This window comes from Camellia sinensis, chromosome 6 (assembly GCF_055761805.1).
Source record: "Camellia sinensis isolate YWXY chromosome 6, ASM5576180v1, whole genome shotgun sequence".
NCBI classification, from domain to species: domain Eukaryota; kingdom Viridiplantae; phylum Streptophyta; class Magnoliopsida; order Ericales; family Theaceae; genus Camellia; species Camellia sinensis.
In genome coordinates, this window is record NC_138966.1 from 173,120,678 (window position 1) to 173,130,991 (window position 10,314).

At 29.2% G+C, this 10,314-nt stretch overlaps 1 long non-coding RNA gene across 1 annotated transcript; it reads right to left on the bottom strand.

Annotated features, from left to right (window-relative positions):
* Window positions 1-9,604: 9,604 nt before the first annotated feature.
* Window positions 9,605-10,313, bottom strand: LOC145793028 (uncharacterized). Its single transcript, XR_014333540.1, has 3 exons — window positions 10,196-10,313; window positions 9,821-9,914; window positions 9,605-9,741 (listed from the first exon to the last, which is right to left on the bottom strand). It is a non-coding gene; the product is annotated as an uncharacterized LOC145793028 (long non-coding RNA).
* Window position 10,314: the final 1 nt, after the last annotated feature.

Below are 10,314 nucleotides of genomic sequence, written 5' to 3' on the forward strand. Positions count from 1 at the left end.
ATAAATTAATTAGTGTCAATTAATGGCTTAATTAGCATCAATTAATACTAAAATTATGAATAGTATCAATTAATATAAAATTATTTCATTTTTTCATTATAAATTAATTATTGACAATTAATGGCTTAATAAGCATCAATTAATACTAAAATTATTAATAGTATCAATTAGTATAAAATTATTTCATTATAAATTAATCAGTGTCAATTAATGGCTTAATTAGCATCAATTAATACTAAAATTATTAATAGTATCAATTAGTATAAAATTATTTCATTTTTTCATTCCGGTGGTGCTACATGCACCAATTAGTGTACTAACTAGTGTACCAACACTAGTTACGATATTATTATTGGCTTCACTCATTAATTACATTACGAATCTCAAAAATCTCTTAAATTATACAACATCATCAATTGTTACACTAATTAGTATATTAATTGGTACATGTAGCATTATTCTTTTCCTTATAAAGTAATTAATGGCAATTAATGGCTTAATAAGCATCAACTAATACTAAAATTATTAATAGTATCAATTAGTATAAAATTATTTCATTATAAATTAATTAGTGTCAATTAATGGCTTAATTAACATCAGTTAATACTAAAATTATCAATAGTACCAACCGACCAGATTTGATGAAATGATTGGAACGCATCATATCAGATCAAAGGTTTACTCAGATTTAATGAAAAATTTGAGTAAGTACTGGAGATGCTCTTAGAAATGAGAAAGTGAGACAAAACAAGTTTTGCTTCTCGGCTCCATTCTTCTTAATCTTTAATCCTATTTCAATTATATTTATTAAATACATTCATATATATAATATAATTTTATTATAATAAAATTAACACAAATATTACATTTAACATTCATTTTCACTTATTTACTTCTCATATTATATTTTTTATTTGTCATTAATTATAAATTATTATCCATAATATATTATATTAATTTTTATTTACCCCACCACAAGACAGGTAACTACAAACTTGCCTTGTAGCCATCCACACTTCCAGACATCTTCCTATCAATGCCTAGCTATGCATTGATTAGTATGATTGGTAGAGAAGGTAAAATATTATGATTTTATGTTGAATGATTAAAAAATATAAGAAAACATAATAAATGGTGATTGATGATATAGCATGATCACATAGTACTCCGAGAGTATCTAATAATTTTCCATGCCTACTAGCAAAAGATCCAAAAGTTTTTCTCATGGTACTAGCACTTCCCATTGGGCAGTTAGGACTTAAGAAGTTGCGCATTCAAGAAGTTGTGCACTTAATCTTGCATAACCCCAAACCCAAGTTCAAGGGACCTTGTTTTGGGAATCAATTTTTTTAGTAACTTTTGACTAAAATATAATATTAAAAAAAAAATAGTATGTTTAGGATGAATTTTTGACTTTTTACAAAAAAATGTGAAAAGAAATAATATAAATAATTAAAAGTGGGTAATTTGACAAAAATGTGATAGACGGCAACCTGATGCCAAGGCTACACGGCCGTTGCCTAGTATATATAAAACAATATAATATATTTGAAAACATATAAAACAATATAATATATTTGTAAATATCAACTCATATTGTAGGTTGCTGCCTAGTACAACAAGCATCAAGACACTGTTGCCTAGTACACTGTGATAGTACACTGTTGCTTAGTACACTGTCACTATGCATAGGTTTATAAGATAAAAATTGTAAGTTTTTTTATTTTTTTGGTGACTTTTTAATTTTTAAACTAAAATCACTACTTATTAAACGTGGCCTTAGTCTACACCCTAGTTATAGGCTTTATGAAAAGTCTTCTATAAAAGTAAATACAAAAAGACAAAATAGTTAAAGGAAAAACTATAATTATTTGCTCTGTGCTACAGTTTTTACAATTATATACACTGATACACACTGTCTACCCTCTCCAGTTTTCAAAGAGATAGACTGTTATAGATAAGTTTTGGCTGAGCTGATTTGTCATGTAGCGTCGGCTGAAAGGATGTGGCTGATCACTTTCCGCCTAATAATGCAGGTTGCTCCACGTGTCCTGGATAAGGCTGGAATAGATCAGGGGACAACTGCATTTGATAGTGGGGTCCATTATGCTTCCATCTTGTTGATGAGATTGTGATATTCTTCATCAGTCTCTGATGGAGGGGAATCCGGATCTTGGCTGTATTGCTCATTCTGGAAATGTTCTATATCATCCGCGGTCATGGCTAGTTCCAACGAAAGATCCAAATTATTTCTCTTTTTGAGATTTATTAACATGTCAAGAGCCTCATTAATTTGTGTAGGAGACTTTTGATATGTTATGGGAAAATGGGTTACAAATAATATTCTACCATCTATAACCATGAATGACAATTTTGCTGAGCTATGGATGTTGGACGCTGCTTGTGAAACAGATATTAGACTGTCTATCCAATATTCTGTCAAAGAAATTTTTTGGATATTTTTCAATTGCTCTCTCTGGTGATCTTTATCTAAATAATCATCTTCAAATTCAAAATCTTCAGTTTCTTTAAGATACCAAATCTGGTATGATTGGAAAAAAAATGTTCTCGTTCTCGCCAACCCACAGTGCTGGAGATCCAGAAAGTAAAATATTTGCTTCATCGAAAGCCTTTTACTATCCATGAGAGCATTGTTTTGATAATCATTGGATAATCTATCCATTGGATTGGATTTAAAATTTAAAAAATAACTTGATTAGTTATTCCCCAATCTATATCCTCAAAAAACCACATGTCATGGTTTGTCATGATGGTTATTTTGCGAATTCCATCTTTCAAATTTAATTTAAGATTTGTCTAATCTTATCATGATGATCTTTAACCCGATTTTTGATTAACATAAAAATTTCTTTTGGAAGCAAAGTTCTTGCTTTTTCAAAACGACAAATACTTTTTATTTGTTCAAAAACTGGATCACAAAACTCATCTGATATGAGGTCTAATAGTTGAAGAAAATTGTTTATTTTTTCAAAATTAAAATCTTCATTCCAATTCATTTGTTTAAGAATATTGAAACAAAAATTTTGTAAATCTTTTAATTTAGCTGTTTGCTCAGCTAATTTGTTAGCCAGAACTCCCATGTGTTTTCGAAATTTCACTTTGTTGTCTACAATGTGAGTTTTCCAAATTCCATTGAGTTCTGTATAAATTTCTCTGGATATACCAGGGTTAAAAAAATCTTTTATCTCAGATTCATCTGGTTTAGATGTCTGAATATTAGTTGGAACTGGGTTAGTTCTCATTTGATTCCTTTGATAAATAGGCATAGTTGGTGCACTGTAAAAAGCTTTTTTTTAGCTTTGGTTATGCTATCATATGCTTTAAAGCTTGCTCCTGAGTATCCACAATCTTGTATTTTGCAATCATTCCATTCTGTGTAAATTTCAAGTTATCTTCCTGCAAACACAACATAAACTTTTTCTTCTCTGGAGATTGCTTTTTTAGCAATTGTCACCCAATCTCCTTGAGCGGATTGTTTACCCTTATCCATTGTTTCCTCTTGGTTTAGAGGTCTTCTGCAAAAATTAAATTTACTTGTTTAGCAATTTAATTTTTTGAAATAATTTCTGCTAAGAAAATCTGCAAGAAAATTGTTAGTACCTTTAAGATGTTCTACTTCAAAAGTATATTCAGAAATTTTATTATATCAGGCTAATCTTCTTCCTTACTCAATAGGTTTTTTATTGATCAAGAAATCTCTTACTGCCTTATTATCAGTGCGTACAATAAAATTTTCTGGGGCTAAATCAATATAAAAGCTTTTTATTGCCAATTTATTGCAAGTAATTTTTTTTCAAAAATAATATATTTCTGTACATTTGGTTTAAATGTTCCAGAATTATATCCGCAAATTAATTCTTCTTTTTGTAATTTTATGGGTATTGAATTTTTTTTTTTGGTCTAATCCCATTTTCTAATAAAGGTATCTCTTTATCATACTATAAATTACTTGGTATTGCTTTAAGAACACATCTCCAGCATGCTTCTGAGGCATCTGTTTCTAAAATTAATTTATCATCTGTTTTAGGAAGATAAATATCTGGTAAAGTTTTAACATTTTCTTTAATTTGTTTAATTAAAGTAACATCTTCTGCTGTCCATTCAAAAATAACATTTTTTCTTAATTTGGTTAACCAAGGAATTTCTATTTTTGAAAGTTTTTTGATAAAATTTCGTCCATAATTTAAAAAGCCTAATAAACTCTGTAATTGTGTTATATTTTCGAGAGTATCAGAAAAATCTCGTACTTTGAATAAAATATGTTCTTGTAATTTTAGACCACCCTTTCTGGTGTAAAATTATTCCCAAAAATTCAATTGATTCTTTTTCTAGTTCAATTTTTTTGGAGACAAAATAATTCCATGTTTTTGAAATTTTTCACAAAGTAATTTTAAATGTTTCTTATGCTCCTCCTTGGTTTTAGAGAAGATAAGTATATCATCAATATAAACTACACAACAATCCTTAAGATCTTTAAAAATTGTATCCATCCACCGTTGAAATACTTGCGGTGCTATATTTAATCCAAAGAACATAACATTCCAGTAGTAATGTCCTCTAGGTGTACTAAAAGCTGTCAATTTTTTTGACTCTTCAGTCTATTGAATTTGCCAAAATCCATTTTTACAATCAAATTTGTTATAGATTTTTCATCTTTTGGTTAAATTAATCAAAACATTTTTTCGTGGAATAAAATATCCATCAAATTCTAAATTTTCATTTAGCCGTTTATAGTTGACTACCATTCGGGCTTTTCCTCTTTTAATTTCAGCATGGCTTCTTACCATAAAAGTTGGACCAGAGTGAGGGCTTTTAGTTTCTTTAATTAACTTTTTGTCTAAAAGTTCCTGGAGTTGAATATCAAATTCATCTATAACTTGTCTAGTATAGATCATTGGTCTTACTTTAATGATAACATTAGGGTCTTTCAATTTTAAACTACAATAACGTGGACTACGTTGCCATAGTTTTAATGGATGTTCACTAAAATTTTCTTCTAAAATTTTATAAATCCAATGTGATTCATCAATAGTTTTGATGATGGGAGTTAAATCACCAGGCGGCACGGGCGCAAACTCTTTATCACAAATATATTTATGTTGTTTTAACAAAGGAATATGAATTAAGACATTATTTATGCTTAATGAAATAGCTTTTTCCTGTATTTGCATTGGAAGGTATTTATATATAAAATTATTGCCAAGAAGGAAATCTCCATGCATATACGGAAAACATAAAATTTTTGGTATAATAAACTTGTTATCATTTAACCAAATAGCTATATTTTTATCCTTAAATTGTATGGGAGTATGGTTTGCCAACAATTCCAGTAACCAAAATTGGATGCTTCATTAGTATCCATTTTTCTTTTAGTATGGCATTCCATTTACATGAGTTGACTGTAACTCCTGTATCTATGAGAACATTGAGGCTATAGGGTTTATAACCTGTAAAATTAAATGTTCTAAATACATACGTGTATTTTCTTTTTCCTTGGCTAAGAGAAAAAATAATATTATCATTTTTTGTTTGAAAATGATACATATTTGCAGACTTAATATGTTCAAGATTTCTTGTTCTTGGAAAAATAGGAATATGAACATTGTTTGAAGTAATAGATTCTTGATTAGAATTATTACTTGATTCTCCAATGCTTAACTTTGAAAATGATTTGTTAGGAAAATCTTTTTCGAATACAGAAGTTGATCTTTTAATTTTTGGAACTGTATTTTCAATATATAAATTTTTTTCTGATACCTGCATTTGTAATTGTGCAGGTTTTTTTGTTTTAGAAGATTCTCTTTGTCCCACTAGGTCTTGGATTAACCATTGTCGATGGACTTCTAAATTGCTCAAATTCATTAGACGAGGTTGTATTACCGTGTCAAATGGTCTTGGTTCAAAAATTTCAACGATTTTATTATCGTTTGATCTTGTTTTTGTTTCAAGAAATTTGATTAATTCGTGAATTGTTTTTCAACGAATCGCCAAATCATGAGAATTTGATTTCATTCCTAATTCTTGTGTTTTAATTCTTATTCTGACTGTATCTTCAAGATTAGGATCATTTATGGAAATAAAAAAATTTGGTCTAACATTAAACCAAACTACTCCATTAGCCAAATTAGATTGAATTCCTCCAATGATTGCTTTCATTGGGTCGGAAAATCTTTTATAAAAAATTACTGCCAAGATAGGAGTATCTATCCCTTGGCGAAATAAGGCTGTTATGGTTACTTGAATTAGTCCAATATGAATATATTGAATTTCAGGATATCTCTTTTTCCATCTTGCAACCTTTTTCTATTTCCTTCTTCTGACCATTTTGCTTGAGTGTTACCACTATATTGTTCAAACACTCTTGCTGAAAAGAAGTTGAATTTTGAAAGTTTGTAAATTTCTGGAACAACAACTTCTTGCATTTTTTCGAATTTTGCTAATTCTTCATCGGTAAAAAATTTTTCTTCTCCGATTACATCTTCAAGTCGAATTGCCTGTAATTCTTCTTGAGATGTATTATCTACTTCTTGAGATATTTCTTGACTATTATTAGTTATCATGAAGATTAGTTCTTCTTCTGAACTTTCTTCATTACTAGAAATTTCATATAAGATTTTTTCTTCATAAAAAATTTCTTCTTCATATATTATTTCAAAATCTTGTTCTTTAAGGATTTTGATCATTTTCTTTGCACTTTTTCCCCTTTTTGGGCGTTCGGGTGTATAGTGACCTTCTTCGTTACAAATGTAACATTTACAAGTTTTCTTTTTTGAAACACTTGTTGATTTCTTTTTTCAAATATACTTTTTCTTTTTTGAAAAAGTTTTGTTCTTTTTTCAAAGTTTTCATTTATATTTTCTACGTTTTTTGGAAAATCATTTTCTTTTAGGAAATGTATTACAACCAAATTTTCAATTTTCTTTTAAAATTTTATCACAACATTTTTGACTGTATTGTGAGTTGAAAATTTAATTTTTTATTTTTTTTTCGCTTTTGTTTCTAGACACCGATCTGTTATCAGTCTTAGAATATAATTAATGCGAAAACCAAGATTATCATATTCTTCCTTCCCCATTTTTTTGAGAAAATCAAGATATGTTTTAATACATAACTCATCCCATAGATTAGGGAGTTTATGAAAAAATTGATCTAACCATGATTGATTTGCTGGTGGATCAATAAGATAATAATATTTTTTAAAAGTTTGAACATAGTCTTCAAAAAGACAAATATTATATAATTCTAATTTAGTCAAAATATAATTTGCATCTACTTGCAAATTAGTATCTCTTGTAAAACCACCTAAATTTTCTTTTATGATTTTTGTAAATTCAGCTAAAATTGTGTCAAGCGTGAGAAAATTTGTTAACAAAGCCGTTTTTTGACTTTTTCCAATTTCATATTTTTCCCACTGTCTTAACCATTGCAGCAACAACACATCTCCCTGGAGAGTTGCTGCAATATAATCAATGAGTTTTTCCTTTGACCAACTATTTTTATAATTGGTAACAATGATGGACAAGGATTGTACCCAATCATCTATTGCTTGTGGTTGATCCTTAAATGGAACATGAGACAAATCTAAATAAGTACTATTTTGAGCTACTGGATACTTATGATTATTATATTTTCTAGATATTACTGGCTCAGGTGTAGGATTGGAGGTACTTCCAATGTTAGTATCATTTTTAACTTCATTTGTTTGAATAAAGTCAAAATTTTCTCCATTTTTCCATATGCCAAATAATTCGAGATCAATTGGCTCTTCTGCCTTTCTTTTCCCTTTATTTATTTCTGATGAAATATCTTGATCTATTGATTCTTCAGATGAGGATGATTGGCTGTCATCATCATTAGTTGACATATTAATATCATAATTAAAGTGTTGTAAAAGGGCTTCATTTTCTAGATAAGTTTATCTTATCTGATCTAGTAACCTATTTCTTTCATCAATACCTAAATCTGGGTCTTTATATAATTTTCTCCAATAATCCAATATTTCAACAACATTTTCATATTCAGTCCTATTATAGGTATTGGTTTGAAGTACCATAATATCTTCTGTACCATAAAATAGCCTAGGGATGTCACTATCTCCTGGACTATTCATTCCATCATTGTTTAGGAAGGATATAGTTTCTAATTTTGTCACCAAATTATTTTTTTGGTTTTTTGCTTCTTTATTTAAGTCAATATTTATTATAAAACCCAAATTGTCTATTTTAGATTCTATAGACTCAACTTTAATCTCTAGATAATTTTGATTTATTTTTTGATTTTTATCTAATTTGGAAAACCAAGAAAACATAATATCAGTAATATTATTTAAACTAGAACACACACTATTTATCTTTGCAGACTCTTTAGTAATATGCAAACTATGATCATATTTATTATTAACATTATTTTTTGTATTTTCAAAGCATATTATATCGTCAGAATTAATTGCCATTTTAGATTGTTGTTGGTACCTTAGACCCTCCTAATGTGTTATTTAGTGCCTAAAACCTCTCTTTATGATCTTAAAGACTTAATTATGGCCAATAGTCAAAAGATCTTAACGAGTATATGGATTTTGACATACACTAAGCATATAGGTTTTACAATAACTATAAATGAAACAAATAATTATGAAAATATAAAATACAAAAGATACACAAAAAACTTAGACGAATTTTTTTATTTTTTATTTTTATTTATTTATTTTTTTATAATACAAAACACACCATACAAACTTATATATATCAAAAATTTATACATAGATAGAAATACTTACATAGCTTGATCTTACTTTCAAAAGCTTTTCACCAAGCTCTGATACCAATTACAAAACAAAAAAAGAAATGAGCTTTTTACTATTTTTATTATGGAATTATGGTGGAGTTATGGAATTATAATAGACAAAAAGGAAAGCAAAAAGATGGAGAGAAGATGGAGAGAATTTACATGCTTCATTATGTTGGCATAAAGGCCAATATATAGATTACAAGATTGTGAATACAAACAAAAATACAACTTAATGCATATCTAACATATCTAACTTGGCAAGACTTTACGGGCAAGAGTAGCACAATTTCTAACACTCTAGTTATAGGCTTTATGAAAAGTCTTCTATAAAAGTAAATACAAAGAGACAAAATGATTAAAGGAAAAACTATAATTATTTGCTCTGTACTACAGTTTTTACAATTATATAGGGCTAATGTTGAGTTATAGGAAGAAGAAGAAGAAACCAAAAAAAGGAGACAATGGGCTCGCAGTCCTGGGTAGCCCTAGCCCACCTCAGACCTGAATGAAGGAACCTTTCTATGTATCTTGTGTTCACCTTTTCTTTCACCTCATTCATAGTATACATTGCTTGAATATATTTTTCTTTGTCATGCGGTACAATACAGATTTAGAGTGTACTGCAGAAATTCCGGAAAAATGTTGTCCATACAGAAAACAATCCTTGAATGGGAAATTTGAATTTAAAATCACTTCGTTTGAAAACAGAATGGAAGTCTTCTAATTTTGATGACAAAGGTTTTGTTGATGTTTAGAGATTTTAAGCCTTAATTGTGTTTCCTTTCGAATTCAGTCTTTTAAGTTGTGTCATCTCGAGAACAGCTTCACTTTACTGAGATAGCAAGCAGATACAAGGTCTTGGAGGCAGCTACAAAAACCCTGATCATCCTTGGGAAAAGATACTGGCAGAGGATGGTCCGGAACCACACCAACCTAAGATTATGATTCATAAAAAAGTGGGAAAACATGAGCATTCAAGCACACATGGGGAGGGAGAGAGAGAGAGAGAGACCTTGTCAATATCAGGGTGAGCAGGTGTCTCGTAGCGAGCCACTGTAACAGCCAAACCAGAGCCATCGGATAGCTCAAAAACTGATTGAATCTTGCTGTAAAGAAGGGAGAGATATAAGACAGTAGCTATACGTATATATCATAATATTTTGTATATATCATAATATTTTGCATGATGCAGAACGAAAATCATTTACTCTTTCCCATATGTGGGTTCACCAAACAACACTGCTCTTTTATTGTAAATTCACCAAACTCATCGTAAATTCTTTTTCCAGAATAATTGTCAACACACAACATTATCGCCAATATTTTTCGAAAGTTTCAAAAATCATTGTCATAAATCATAACAATCACAGAATATAAGTTTGCATACCAGCACGGCTAGGGGTTCTCTAGCTGCTATAGCATTGCTTCCATCAGTGTCATATATATCTCAAACACCTTGACTATCACAAATATACACAATGACACCTTTCTCTAACCTGGTCGGCA